The following is a 17,102-nucleotide window of genomic DNA, read 5'->3' as shown; positions in this document are numbered from 1 at the left end:
TCATTGACATTAAATTTTGGGGGATTAATCCAGTTTTTTTTCATTGGAGCATTTCATGGCCCACTTTTATAAAAAAGACACCTCAACAAAACTTTAGAATGGCATCATGCTAGCAATGTAGAATCACAAAGAAAACTACTTTACTGTAACGTTAATATGCTTAAACAAACGTTAAAAATAAATAAATTATATGCTTCTTGTTTTTCTTTCTAACAGGAGGATGAACTTGACACACAAATCAAATGATGATGTTGCATGATCCAGGAGGACCCAGCCTCTCATTTCAAGTGTTGTAGCCATTGTTTTCACAATTACAGTCAGTTTTTATATAGTTTGAAATGACAAAATGTGGGACAGCATTTAAGATTATTGTTTTTAGCACATATTCTGACATGCTTGAAGACATTGATTTTTTTTTATGGGAAGCGTTTAAGAGGTTTTATGTAACATCAGTGATATAAAGTTGTATTTCACTTAAATTGATTGTAAGAGGATTCTTTTGAACATGCATTAATTAATTTGTTTAAAGAAGAAATGTTTGTTTTTTGGTTAATAAAAAGTAAAATGCAATGTCCTGTGTCTGACCATTTTTTTTTTAGGTAAATTAAACCTTTCCTGAATAAATAATGTGTAATTATTCATATTGGCTAATTATTATAAATAATAATTTAGTAGATGAACTGTTGCCTACTAAAATAGAGTTAATATTACTCAATTTTTATGGCTAATTAGTATTCAAAAATATTACTCAGACTTTACCTACTTTTTTTTAGTTAGTCATAGCTGTTAAATGTAGGTATTTTTTACTCAAATAGATCGGATAGAATCTACCCAATCAAACTGAGTGCAAATTGTTACCTCAATTTTATTGAGTAGATTCTATAGGTTATTTTTTACAGTGTTCTGAGCAATATGAAACACATAACAGGCAAATAAAAGTATAGTCACAGGTATTTTTTTTTTTTGCAAAAACTGACTATAAAAATCAATATAAAATATACAAACAATGTTGCATTCCAAGTCTTCTGAAGTCATAAGATATCTTTATGTAAAAAGGAGAGTAAAACAAACGGTTTTAATCAATGAAAATGATTAAAACCTTTAAAAAAGACACTTCTGTACTTTAGCATGATGCAATCGGTCACAAGACACACAAGAGGCAATGGCATTTCATAACCAAAGTTGACGTTACTCTGCTTATGGCGACAATTTTCGAATTTGCACACAGACTGTACACAGGATCTGAGATTTATGGTGGATGGAGACAGTGGTCACGTATTTCTCTCACAAATCAATAGTTTTGTCTTGGCAGACTTGGAATATTATTATTTTTATTTTTTGTATATATTATGACTGTAGTTGTATCTGCCTGTTGTATCCTGTTTTATTGACAAATGGTAGGTTTAGGGGCAGGGGTTGGGTTCAATTATTACCCAATGTATAACTGAATCATGACAATAAACTTCCCAATGCTTTTTGTGTCAACATATTCTTGAAGGATCCTGCAGACCAAAAGGTGATGCTAAAGTGTTCTGACCAATCGTGTGACGAGTTAGGAGTGAGAATGTGTTGGAAATGGCGAATGCGGTACAACATTTAGCCAAACCTAAAGATTACGGTTTATAAAGTTTTAAATATGGATATTTTTCATACACAAACACTATTCACTTTAGAAGGTCTTTATTAACACACGGAGCCATGTGAAGCACTTTTTATGATGGATGAATGCACTTTATTTTGGTTCAAAATCTCAACACCCATTCACTCACATTATATATCTTGGAAGAGCCAGGACTTTTTTTAATATAACTCTAGTTGTATTTGTCTGAAAGAAGATAGTCATATACACCTAGGATAGCTTGAGGGTGAGTGGGGCATGGGGTAATTTTCATTTTTGGGTGAACTATCCCTTTACTGGGCCTATAAGTATGTCTGACGTTGGTCTTCAAATTAGCATTACTTTCTGGCTACTATGTATAGGTTTCTATGTGAGTACTGGTACTTCTGAATGGGTTGAGGCTGGGATTTAACGCATTTGAAGTGAAAGCACTTGATGAAGATATACTATGTGTGGAGAGCATTCACTCATTATCGTTATCTCATTTTTGACCAAGATGGCTTTTAGAGACCCTTTGCATTGGAACTCTTCATTTGAAAGTGTGTTTACACTCCTATACATAATGAAAGTGGATGGGATAAGGGGTTGCCAAACTCCAAAAAAAAAAAAGACTTAAAACCACTAAAAAGTATGATAAATGTTTTTTTATTTATATGCTACTTTGAATTATTCAGAAGTCATACAACAGATTTGTGTGAGAAACAGACTGAAAAGTTAGAGCAGGTTTAACATTATCTTATGACTGTCTTCTGTTGAACACAGAGAAAAAACACATAATGACAAGTTATATGAATGAATAAATGAGCTATTCTTTTGAAGTGGTTCTTTTCAGTGAACTTGATGTACAAGTTATTAAACGTGCCTGACTGGAAATGAGCCAGTATACCAGAGTATACGATCCTTTGCAGGTACAATAAACTGAAACAGCATCTTTTGGACACGTCCATGTTTCTGATGTATTTTCTGAAAACCTATACATAACAAGGTTAACAAATTAAATACATTGTAACTCTTACAGTGATCTGATGACAGTTCTACATGAGTACATCGATAACCGTTATAGATTGAGTCAAGAGTCGGAAAATGGTTACAACAGTTCTCAATCGCCAGTACATTTAACTGAGGAAACAAGGAGAGCCAATGAGCTGCTGATATGAGGATGCATAACCTAAGCACTTGACTTGAGTAATGAGGAGAAAAGCCACTTTCTTCATGGTTTCTTATGGTTTATGTAAAAAGGTTAGTTAATTAGGACTAATTCATTCACTCTATCCACTTTTTTCTTTCCATAAGAGTGGTTGCAGCCATTTGTGAATTTTATGGGTCTGGCTTCACTGTAAAAAGGCTTATCGTACCTAGTATTTTTATATTGTTTCTAGTCAAAATATCTAAACATTCTTAAAGGGGTCATCCGGTGCCACATGCACTTTTACAAGCTGTTTGAACTGAAATGTGTGTTAGGAGTGTGTGTACACAACCACCCTAGAATGACAAAGATCCACCCAGTAGTTTTCTTTTAATTTAGTAAAATAATTTGCCTCTTCTCATATCGAGCCGTTCTCAGATGCCTGTCGTTGTGGTGTAATGACGAGAGAGGCCGCTCCTGCGATAGTTGATAGACAGCAGTGTTTTAGCATAGACCTGCCCTGAGTGAAGTAAACTGACAGCACTGAGGGAATGTGACCGCTGATCTATCTAAATGGGTTCATGTTTACGCAAATCATTTCTCACCATACTGCTTTATAAACGAGGGATAGTATAAAGCTTAGCTTTGTAACACTAGATGGTTTAAAACGGTGTCTGTTAATGATTAAGATGTAACCTTAAAGCAATACCTGCAAAAGTGTTTACAGCCCGCAACTGCACATGAGTAAAGACTATAACACTCACATTTATGTATTTCAATATAAGGACGGGGTAAGTTATGTTAACCGATCACTTTTTTGCTCTTGTTCAATCAGCTATACCTCAGTAAACACATCGCGTTCCTCTCTTTACCACAGTAAACACATCGCGCTAGTCTCCACAGTAAACACATCGCGTTTACTAACCATTCAGACACATCCAGTATAAGCCGTAATTGCTGAACTTCTTTGCGGGTGTCATCTTGTTTCGGTTCCAACTACGGTTTTTAAATTAAATTTTCAATGGATGGGGTTATACAGTGTCTTCAAAGCCATTTTTCCCCAAACTATACAACTATACCCCCAACTGTCGTCTAGGCAACACCCCGTGTGCTATGTAATGACACGCCCCACAGAACTGAAGGGCGGGTTGAGCAGAGGTTCATATCATTTAAAGGGCCAGGTACTGATATCGCTTGCTGAGAACAGAGGCATTTTTTTTTACCAGGTAAAATGAGTGTTTTTTTTTACACTACCATAGAGAATTTTTAATCAAAGTATATTACAAACTTTTCATTTCTACCCTAAAGCATCATATTAACTTGTGGAAAATGGGCATCGGATGACCCCTTTAAATGAAGATGCATTTACTAGATAAGCAAAATTACATAAGATATTTAGTCTCGTTTCCATGGGAAAATACTAAATTAAGTGCATTTTGCTTAGAACAAGTAAAATTATCTGCCAGTGGGGTAAGTCAAATATTCTTAAAGGGGTCATCGGATGCAAAATCTTTAAAAGTAATATCCCCTTTTTAAAACCAGGTCATTCTTAGCTTCTTGTCAGTGTGACGACACACAGACAGAGGCCGCTCCCACGATAGTTGACTGACATGAGAGCCTTACCTTAGACCCGCTCTCACCGAGCTGAAACAGTTAGACTCCGATCGTCATTGTGTGACTCAGGTGTAAGAAAGACAATAATTTGTCCGATTGAGCGATTGAGGTGTTCTGTTGGAAGTGATAATGAACATAGCAGTAGTCATTTACTCCTGACATCTGAGCCGCTGAAGACGCAGAGGATTAACATTACTTTCGTTTTTGAAAGAAAAGCACTGATCCCGATCTACATATGCATCTATGTTTGTGTGAATCATTCCTGATGCAGCTTCAAAAGTATGTCATAGACTTCTCATTAAGACCCTAAAGAATCATATCAACTTGTGGAAAAAGGGCATCCGATGACTCCTTTAAAACAAGAGTATTTTACTAATCCCACTGGCAGATAATGTTACTTATTTTAATGCACTTATTTTAATGCACTTAATTTTTTTCCCTCTGGAAACAAGACTAAATATCTTACGCCATTTTATTTATCTAGTAAATGCATCTTAATTTAAGAATTTTGACTAGAAACAAGACAAAAATACTAACATAAGACGTTTTTTTGCAGTGTTCCCGTCTCATCCGCATCCAGCTATTTTTAGCTGTACCAAACAGCTTGTTTTGCTGCTTGATATTGCAAATTGGTGTGACTTACCATGTAATGTATCATCTTAATTATGACCAACTGGTTCGTATTGCAAACAATTTTACTGTTTACTGCACGTTGTTTTTCTTCTCGTTATTTCCCTATAGCGGATATTAACCCATAGGTGGTAGTCTCACCCATTGACTTATGTCCACGTTGAAGAAAAAGGAGGATATGGTTTATACATACAGTATACACATTTCACATTATTTATTGGGTGCTTTAATAGTGTATATGTGATGCCATTCTGTGACTGTGTAAACAAACTAGTGAATTGGTGATGTTCTGAATCAGTTTATTGAAAGATGTCTGAAAGATGCAGAATCAGACTTAAAGGAGTAGTTCACTTTCAGAACAAAAATGTACAGATAATGTACTCACCCCCTTGTCATCCAAGATGTTCATGTCTTTCTTTCTTCGGTCGCAAGGAAATTATGTTTTTTGAGGAAAACATTTCAGGATTTCTCTCCATATAATGGACTTCTATGGTGCCCCTGAGTTTGAACTTCCAAAATGCAGTTTAAATGGAGTTTCAAATGGCTCTAAACGATCACAGTCGAGGAAAGAAGGGTCTTATCTAGCAAAACAATTAAAAAAAAGTATATAAATTGTAAATGTTTTCAGAAAATAACTGATCATTTCACTAGATAAGACCCTTCTTCCTCGGCTGGGATCATTTAGAGCCCTTTGAAGCTGCATTTAAACTGCATTTTGGAAGTTCAAACTCGGGGGCACCATAGAACTCCATTATATGGAGAGAAATCCTGAAATCTTTTCCCCAGAAAACAATTTCTTTACTACTGAAGAAAGAAAGACATGAACATCTTGGATGACAAGGGGGTGAGTACATTATCTGTAACTTATTGTTCTGAAAGTGAACTACTCCTTTAAAAGGGCGACTAAATGACTACTAGAATATTTTGGGGTAATCTGTCCCTTTAAATGTACAATATTGATATCAAGCCCAATTTAGAGAGGGAAGTTAATGGAAGCCTATTGTGCAAACCTCTTCATTTTAATGAGCATGGAGTTCCAGAGGTCTTTCCCGTTCACCAGCCAAAGATCACACACACACACACACACACACACACACACACACACACACACACACACACACACACACACATATTATCTTCTCCTTATTGTGTTCCAGCCCGTGTCTTGAGATTAGGATTTAGCGATAACAGATCTCACCCTTTGAAAGTATGTGAAAAGCAGTCTAAACATCCAATCTACATGCATTCATCCCCATGACTAATCTGCAGGCCTCTAATACTGTATGTCTGCCCTGGAAACAGAGGTGCACCGAGGACAAACATCTACTGCTGCTCCCAAAGCCCAAATGAAAGCAGATTAGCAGGGGCTTTCTCTGAGATGGGGCTCTCCTGTTGCTCTTTTCTGTCCCAGATTCCTTCCTTCACATTCGTATAAAGAGGAGATTTCGGGCTTTCGGCTGTGGGTGTCTTTCGCCGCATTTAAGGAAGTTTGGCCAGCCGAGGCATCCAGAGCTTTTCAGCGCTTGCGCCGAACAATGGCCGCGGCCTCCATCCCCCAACTTAACTGAGCCGCGGTGCACGGAGAGTCGCCCCTGCTCATATGAATGGGTTTGGTAAAGGCCCCTGCTGGATGGGAGAGGGCAAGGCCTGACAGCCTGGTCCTCGTGTTCCACGATAGCCCAATTGGAGGTACCCTGTGGGGGGCCAACCTCCCCCCGGCCTCCGTCACGCTGAGATAATCAGGTTTGTGTGAGGAGTATGTGCTCTTTTGACAGTCATCATCCCCTCATTGATCCATTACACCCAAGCCTCCATTGTTCCCCAAAGTGTTTGAAATGCCTATTGGAGGAGAGGGGAGGGGCCGGCCTTTCTCGGCGCTGTCAATCACGACGGACATTTTTCTCACTGTTGCCATAGCCCAGGGTTAGAGGTCAGGAAAACACTGAATGAGAGTTGACGAAGCGATAATAATAGCGTATTTGGGACGTCCTTTTCAACGGGGAATTCGGCGAACACACTAACACACAGTGAGTAAATGAAGACATGTTTGGATACCACAGCCCCGCTGTGAGACTGAGGGGGAGACAGCGGTGTTTGAAAACTAAATAGGCTTAGGAGATTTTTACCCATGAGTCTTAAGGAGAAGCCCCCTTTGAATCGGTGACCCTGCCGAGGCTCTTTATTTCTGCTCTCCTGAGCTCTGCCGAGGAGCTGCGAGTGATCGGGCTGAATTGACTCCGGCCGAGAGCTTGTTGTCTTAGCTGTGATTCGACTCGACGACTGCGTTGCTTAGTTGACAAAGGTGAAAGGGATTTTAGTATGAAAGGCAGAAAAAAAAATACTTTGAGATGAAAAAGTAAGTCAACTACTTTTTGCAAAACTTGGGAAGAAAAAATCCAAACTCACTGACGCTCTCCACACAAGAGTAAACATTTTTTTTCTTTTTTTCATGAAGAACAACTTGTAATAACTAAATAGCAACATTTATTTATTTAAAAATGAATCTTTTTTATTACATTTGTAATTTCATTTTATTTACCTATATTAACATTTTATTGCCAAAATTAATGATTAAGCAATAATGAATAATGAATACGCATTCATGTACACTTTTTATTTAGTATATATATATATATATATAATATATTATATATATTATTTTTATTTAGTACTATTTATTTATTTATTTAGTTATTTTTTTTAAAACACACTTTATTTATTTGTCTATTTATTTGCTTGTTTGTAGGCCTAGAATATTTTAAAATTGTATTGTTGTTATGAATTATTAGGCATTAATATACACTTTATGTATGCATTTCTTTACTTATTTTTTAATACACACTCTTAATTAATTAATTAATTTGTTTGTTTGAATTAACATTTTATTGCTAAAATGAATGATTAAGCATTAATGTACACTTTATGTATTTATTTATTAAATTATTATTTTTTTACTTATTTTATTCTTTGTTTGTAGGCCTATAACAGTTTTAACATTTTATCATTGTAATGAATTAATAGGCATTACACTTTATTTATTTATTATAAAATTTTATTGCTGAAATGACTGATTAAGCATTTTTTTGAACAGAATTTTATTGTGGCAATTAATGATTAAACATTAATGTAAACTTTATATATTTGTTTGTTTATTTGTAATAACATTTTGTTGCTGAAATGAACGATTAAGCATTAATATACACCCTATGTATTTATTCAGTTACTTATTTTTTAATACATTATATTTATTTATTTTGTTATTAGCTTGTTTGTAGGCATATAACATTAAAACATTTTTATTGTTTTAATTAAGTAATAGGCATTCATACTTATTTATTTATAATACACACTATTTATTTATTTATTTATTTATTTATTTATTTATTTATTTTTAATATTTTATTGCTAAAATTAATGATTAAACATTAATATACAATTAATTTATATATTTACTTGTTTGTTTATTTATTTGTTTGCAATATCGTTTTATCATTTTATTCCAGAAATGAATGATTAAGCATTAATATACACCTTATTTATTTATTTACTTACTTATTTTTAATACACATTCTTTATTTATTCATTCATTTGTTTATTTATTTAGTTAGTTAGTTATTTGCTAGTTTGTTTTTAGGCCTATAATATTTTTGCAATAATTTTAATGAATTAATAGACATTAATATGCACTTCATTTATTTATTTATTCAAAATAACATTTTATTGCTAAAATTAATGATTAAGCATTAATATACTTTGTATTTATTAATTTACATTTTTATTTTATTTTAATTTTTTATTATTACATTTTTTAAGATGTTTTTTTGTTTTGCATTTTATTGTTGTGATGAATTAATAGACATTACTATGTATTTATTTGTTTGCTGAAATGAATAATTAAGCATTATTATACACTTTATGTATTTGTTTATTTACTTTTTTTTTTTCATTTTTACTGAAATGAATAACCAAAAATACACTCTTATTTATTTAGTTAGTTAGATGGTTAGTTATTTGCTTGCTTGTTAACACATTTTTAAACATTTTAAGGTTGTAATGAATTAATAGGCATTACTATGTATTTATTTAAAGGCCAATAACAATTTATTGCTCAAATGATTCTGCTATTTTTATTTATTTGTTTTATTTATTCATTGTTTGTTTGTAGTTCTACACCATTTTATTGCTGAAATGAATAGCAAAGTATTAATTTACACCTTTCACGACAGTCCTAATCATTTAGCACAACATAAAATGCCAGCTTTAGCCATTCTTTTACATTTCACCATTGTACAAACCAAGACAGCACAATGTCCCCATTGAAGATAATGAGTGCGTTGACTTATTTAGAGTACACAGGATCCCCTTGATAGCCGTGTCAAAAAGAGGCCTGTAGTTGATTTATGACCCCAAAACATGGCCCTGGCCTCACAGAAGGATGATACAATTACCCCAATATGAGTCTTGTTACTTTCAGCCAAGTGTCATGCTTGAGACGGAGGCTCTGTAGAGTCTGTTGTCTGGCTGGGCTATTTAAACCAGTGTTTATTACTCCTCCCCTTATAAATCAGTGTAGACAGTCCTGCTGAGGCCAGAGAGAGCTTGACTCGGTCCCACAGAGCACTTTGATATGGCTTCAGTTGGTTTGTTTGCGTGACCCATCCATCTTTGCTGCGACACGCGGACCAATCAAGCCGCAACTAGGTGGTAAAGAAAGTAAAAATAAAACAAACAAAAGATTTACATTCAATGCTAACAAGGCTGGGGAGATCCTAATCCTCGTCCCCTGTGCTTGCAGCATGTGGTTGAGTTTCTGCCGTCCTTCTAGGATTTCTCTGGGAATGCAGAGTCCTTTTAATCCTGCTGAACTAGTACTGTGGATCTGAGGCTGGACTTACACTCTTAAAAATAAAGGTGCTTCACGATGCCATAGAAGAACCTTTTTTGTCTAAATGGTTCCATAAAGAACATTTAACATTTTAAGAACCTTTCTGTTTCACAACAGGTTCTTTGTGACGAAAGAAGGTTCTTCAAATTAAAAAAAGTTAAGGAAGAGATGTTACTTTAAGAACCTTTGACTGGATGGTTCTTTGTGGAACCAAAAATGGTTCTTCTATGGCATCACTGTGAAGAACCTTTTAAAGCACCTTTATTTTTAAGAGTGTATGCCACAAGACTCAATATGAACAGAAACCACTGAGAGAGTAAAGTATTGCACATACAATTTTACTACAGAGCTGGATAGATTACTTACAAATTGTAATCCATTACTGATTCCAAATTACATTCAAACAATTGTAGTTAGTAATGTAATCCATTACATTACACATTGTAGGTAATATAATCAGACTACAATTAGATTACTTTTAGATTACTTACTCATTTATCACACATTTGTGCATTAATATATTAGGTCAAAGTTTACTAAACTGGTGTTTTAAATCAAAAACAATCAATCAAAAAAAAAAAAGTACTAAAAATTAAATAATTAATTTGTTTACCTGCATGGCATGTGACCATAACCAGGGTACATGCAAATGTGATACTAAATTATTAAAATATTTATTTTAAAATCTCAGTGGCACTTTAAGGACATATAGGTAAAATAAGATTACATGACAAAAAAGTTTGTGAAATTGTCCATTGTAATGTGTTTGAAAGACAAAAGCTTTCCAAAGACATAGAAATAATGTGGTTAAATAACCTACAGAGTGATAATTCCAATAAAAATCAATGTTTTCATCAGTAGTTGATCCAATGTTGAAACACTGAAATGATTTTTGTAAATCAGTGATCAAAAACACTGATCTTTGTGTAAATGTCTGCAAAACTGAAAGTCTTTCTGAAAGTATGCAGTTTAAAAAAGGAAAATTTAGAAGATGAAGAAGGAATTATGGAGAATTGATCAATTATGAGTAATTTATTGCTATTGTGTGAATAATATGTAATCGTGTAATCCATAATCAAATTACAAGTGTTTAATTTTTGTTATTTTGTTATTTGATGTAATCCAGATTACATGTAATCAGTTACTACCCAGCACTGTTTTACTATAAACTCACTGAAAAAAGAGCAACTGTTTTGTACAATACTACAAGGTACAAAGCAACTGTTGGTATGGTACTTTCTCAAAAGGTACTAATATGTACTTTTAAAGTACTAATGTGTATCTTTATGTATCTTTAGGTACAAAATTAGTACCAAATGTAGCATTAGATACAAAATTATGTATCAAAATGTTCCTTTTAGCTTTTGTACATTAGGATACCAGCCCAGTGACAGCTTTTGTCATTTTTTTTGTTTGTTTGTAGATTCCTGTAAAATTATAAAATTAATAATTCAGTCTCTAAACTCTTGTTGAATCAGCCATGTTTCAAGCTGTTATAAAATGCAGATATACACAACCCTTTAAAGGTAATCCATATTAATGTGTTAAATCAAGCAGTCATAAACAGCCTACAGGGCTGTAGCATATAAAGTACGTAAATTGAATAAATTGGCACATGCACACACACACACACACACACACACACACACACACACACACACACACACACACACACACACACACACACACACACACACACACACACACACACACACATACATACACACACACACACACACACACACACACACACATGTTGGGTTTACATGTTTTATGGGGACATTCCATAGGCGTAATGGTTTTTATACTGTACAAACCGTACTTTCTATCGCCCTACACCTACCCTACACCTAAACCTAGCCCTCACAGGAGATTGTGCACACTTTTACTTCCTCAAAAAAACTCATTGTGCATGATTTATAAGCCTGTTTCCTCATGGGGACCTCAGAAATGTCCCCACAAGGTCAAAATCTACTGGTATTCCTATCCTTGTGGGGACATTTGGTCCCCACAACGTGATGAATACCAGGTACACACACACACACACACACACACACACACACACACACACACACACACACACACACACACACACACACACACACACACACACACACACACACACACACACACACACACACACGTTTACTTAGCCATCTAAATGGGGCCATTACATATATTGTTTTTATATACAGACAGTTATACATTTTCTAACCTAAATATATCCCTGACATAAAACTTTCTGCATTTTTAAAATTTCCAAAAAGCTTTGATTTTTATACCAGATTTACAAATGAGGGCATCCCCAAAGGGTTGGTCAGGTTTTTCTCACTTTTGGGTACAAATTTGTCCCCAAAATACGGTTAAGTAGGCACACTTTTACTACCATATATAATATTTTGAAACTAACCAAACATTGGTTTAACTATGGGCTTTTGACATTTTGAAAACAAAAATCAGATACAAAGACTAAGTTCTAAAACGTAAAAGCAATTTTATATATTCTTACCATAGTTATGTTTTTTTTAATTACTTTTAACCATGAACCATTGGTTAAACCAGTTTTTCTTTTTACCAAATATGATGATGAGTATATTATTAGTATAGTATATGAACAGTATATCTTCGAGTATAAATGACGGTTTATACTGTGTGAGAAAAAAAGTGTGAAATTATGCAAAATAACTTTATAAAAAAATAGACTACCATTTTTTAAAACAAATACCATAGTTAAATTTTTTAATTACTTTTAACCATGAACCATTTACCAAATATGATTAGTATTATAAGTATAGTATATGAACAGTATATCTTCGTGTATAAATGACTGTTTATACTGTGTGAGAAAAAAGTGTGAAATTATGCAAAATAACACTGACAAATATATTTATTAAAAAAATAGGCTAACATTCTTTAAAACAAATACCATAGTTAAGTTTTCAAAAATATATATTTTTAACCATAAATCATTGGTTAAACAGTTTATTTATTTATTTCCAAATATGACGATTGGTATATTATTAATACAGTATAATTTCATGTATAAATTCATGTATTTATACTGTGTGAGAAAAAAGTAGAAAATTATGCAAAATAAAATTGCCAAATATATTTATTTACATATTATTTATTTAAACAATTGTACTTCTTTTTTAATTAACCATTGGTTAAACCAGTTTTTTTAAAAGATGATTCCAAATGTGATGATTCTACAATGTAAAAGTATATAACAGTATATTTTCATATATAAACAACTCTGTAACACTTCACAATAAGATTCAGTAGTTAATATTAGTTAACTGCATTAGTTAGAATAAACAATACTTCTACAGTATTTTCATTTTAATATTAGTTAATGTCAACATTTATTAATGCATTATTAAAATCAAAAGTCGTGTTTGATAACGTTAATGTACTGTGAACTAACATGAAATAACAAAGGATGATAACATTAACAAAGATTAATAAATAGTGTAATACATTTATTGCTCATTGAGTAAGTATTGATCATTCATTGCTGTATCAATCATTCATGTTAGTTAATAAATTAACTAATGTTAACAAATGACACCTTATTGTAAAAATTGACTCTATACTGTATGTGGAAAAAGTTGGCTTTTATGTTTCTAAAGCCAAAGCAAATCATTAAATTGTTTAATAAAATTTAAAAAATATATATATATTGATTGACTTTTTACACACTAGTAATGCATGACAATATAGATGTACCGAGAAACATTTTTAATTAATTAGATTTGAATTCATTTGTATAGCTCTTTTAACAATAAATACCATTCCTTGCGGCCCCTGGCACATTTTCATTGTAGTGCTTATCGTGTAGATGTTTAAAGCCATTAATGTGGGAATTAAGTGGGAAAATAAATGTCTGTTGGACATAAAGTGTTAAAGATTAATGTAGCTCCAGTTTGATGCGTCTGAAATGCAGTATGGATTTTTCCCTGAGGCTGCAGAAACTCCTCACCGTGTGGTAATTGCAATTGCATGAAACAAGGTTGGTAGTGACAAGTCAATGCTATAGAGAGGACTTGGATGAATTCATTAGTGTGTGTGTGTGTGTGTGTGTGTTTAGGAGTAAGTGTTTGCATATGCATGTTTCATGCTTCAGGAGGCAAAAAGAAAATTAACCAGCAATTGACCTTCTGTGTCTTCCACTGTAGAAGATGGAGACTTGGGCTAAGCGTAATTACTACGCTTTTACCTTTATAAGTGTCTGTGTGACTATATTGTATATTTAAATGTATGTTTTGGTGCGAATTTAAAATGTGGGAGGTGTTTTTGTGTGTATGTTATCATGTTGGCCAATAATACACCTCATTACCAGCTTGACTGCAAAATGATTACACTTGATAATGGGATACACACACACGCACGTTATATTTTTCTCTCTCTCACACACACACAGTCTGGCGGGGGTCTCGGTAATGGAGTCATTATAGGCTTCAGTGGTTTGAGGACTTATCACAGGATACAGGAAGTCTGCTGGGAGAAAAAAATCAAATGAGTTCAACCAAGCGTACAAAAGACCATTTCATTAAGCTCTGCCCCTATCAGCAGAAGATGGGCGCACCCTCGCCGCCCCCCGCGCCGTACAGGAATAGGTCATTTATTAAAGGGAGACTAATGGGATTGTGCTTTAATGTAAACGGCACTCATCTGTTTGGGTTCGGTGTTTAAACCAGCCATTATTCTGCTCGTTACAAAGAGAGGGTGGGAATTATCTGACGGCTGTCAGTATGTCCATCTGCGCGGAAGCCGTCACAAAGCTCGCTGACCACAAAGACTGTGATTATTCTTATGTGGCTGTCAGCGTGTGTTGTGTGTGTTCATCAGCCTTCAAGTGACTTCCACTGGACATACTATTTTGGTATGTGAGATACTTTTATTATGGATGTGATGAACAGACTGATTTTTATTTAATAACAAAATTATCATATGTGACCCTGGACCACAAAACCATCATAAGCGAATTGAGAATTGAATAATACTGAATAAATAAGCTTTCCATTGATGTATGGTTTGGTAGGATAGGACGATATTTGGCCGAGATACAACTATTTGAAAATCTGAAGGTGCAAAAAAATCTAAATATTGAGAAAGTTGTCCAAATGAAGTTCTTAGCAATGCATATTGCTAATCAAAAAAATAGGTTTTAATATATATAGGGTAGAAAATTGACAAAATATCTTTAGGAACATTACTTAATGTCCTAATGATATTTGGCATAAAAGAAAATGTATCATTTTGACCCAAACAATGTATTTTTTGTTATTGCTACCAATATATACCCTTGCTTCTTAAAGGAGTAGTTCACTTTCAGAACAAAAATGTACAGACAATGTACTCACCCCCTTGTCATCCAAGATGTTCATGTCCTTCTTTCTTCAGTCGTAAGGAAGTTGTGTTTTTTGAGGAAAACATTTCAGGATTTCTCTCCAAATAATGAACTTCTATGGTGCCCCTGAGTTTGAACTTCCAAAATGCAGCTTCAAATGGCTCTAAAGGATCACAGCCAAAGACAGAAGGGTCTTATCTAGCAAAACGATCGGTTATTTTCTAAAAAAAAAAAAAATTACAATTTATACACTTTTTAACCTCAAATGCTCGTCTTGTCTAGCTTTGTGTGTACTCTGTGTAGAGATTAAAATGTATATTTGTAAATGTTTTTAGAAAATAACCGATCGTTTCACTAGATAAGACACTTCTTCCTCGGCTGGGATCGTTTAGAGCCCTTTGAAGCTGCATTTAAACTGCATTTTGGAAGTTCAAACTCAGGGGCACCATAGAAGTCCATTATATGGAGTGAAATCCTCAAATGTTTTCCTCAAAAAACATAATTACTTCACGACTGAAGGAAGAAAGACATGAACATCTTGGATGACAAGGGGGTGAGTACATTATCTGTAAATTTTTGTTCTGAAAGTGAACTGTTCCATTAGGACTGGTTTTGTTGTCCAGGGTTACTTATATTAATGCAACTTAAGTTGCTCATTTCTGCATCTTTCTCGCCTGTTATTTTGATCTGGAGATTCTGGACTCATTCAGGAGATGCGTAATAGCGTCCCCGAGCATATAACACAAAACATAGAAACCCAGAAAATTCCTACCTGTTCGAATGGCGAAAACACACCTGTAGAAACTTTTTCGCAAGACGCAAATAAGTACATATCACTGCGTTTTTACATCACATTCACTTTTGTTCATACTATCGGGAAGGTTTAGGTGTAGTGCAGATGGTACGTTATTTTAAAACGTCACAGAGCATTACAGTTATAGAGCCAATGGCCTTTTTTTAAGTCAGAACTGCAGTGACACATACTAAACCAACATCACATAAAACATACCATATGTACGTTCATCTGTTCCAGGGGGGGGGGGAAAAAGAACATAATTTTAGCGCCATTTGACATCGAATATGTCACCAAACGTGCATGGTGGTATGTATTTTGCATCTTTGCATCCCAGAAGTAGCCTACGTTTTGTCATGAGACCAGGTTAGAAAATGATGTGTTTGGCGGAAAAAGAGTTAAAGAGAATAGGCTTTCATTACTTATTTAATATTTTATTAAAACCATTTTTGGTAACACTTTATTTTGATGGTCCCTTTTGAACATTCTAAGTAAAGTTGCACCTACATGTCAACTAACTCTCACTAGAGTATTAGTGGACTGTCTACTTAATATCTGCTAACTCTTTATTGTTATGGTCTCCCAACAGACACTCTACTGACTAAAAGTAACATTGCAAGTACATGTCAACTTACTCTAACCCTAACCCTACCAGTCTACTAATACTCTACTAACACCATGTCCTAACATGCGACGCACAAAATTTATATTTTCGAAACGGCTTCTATTTCTGTGATAATCTCAGGTACTAATTATGTGCTTTGTTCAATGTTATTAGTGTCTGGTGTGTATCATATTGTGTGGCATGTATAGCCACACTGAAAGCAACAACAGATAGTTTACCTCAGATCTTGTAAAGACATTTAAGCAAACATATACGTTAAAACTGTGAACTCAATATGAACCAGCAAGTGTTTTCCATGACAAAGATGGTATCAGTCACTCAGTATGTAGTTTTAATAATCTTAAAAAGGTTTAATATTTATGAATTAAATTATTTGTCCATTTCGTTGAGAGTGCAGTGCACTTCTGTGCTTGTGAATGGCTGTGATACTTACCTAATATTATATAGTACTTAATTAT

Source organism: Garra rufa, chromosome 17, assembly GCF_049309525.1.
Source record: "Garra rufa chromosome 17, GarRuf1.0, whole genome shotgun sequence".
Taxonomy (NCBI): domain Eukaryota; kingdom Metazoa; phylum Chordata; class Actinopteri; order Cypriniformes; family Cyprinidae; genus Garra; species Garra rufa.
The sequence above is the reverse complement of the archived record's forward strand: the minus strand, read 5'-3'. Positions refer to the sequence as shown.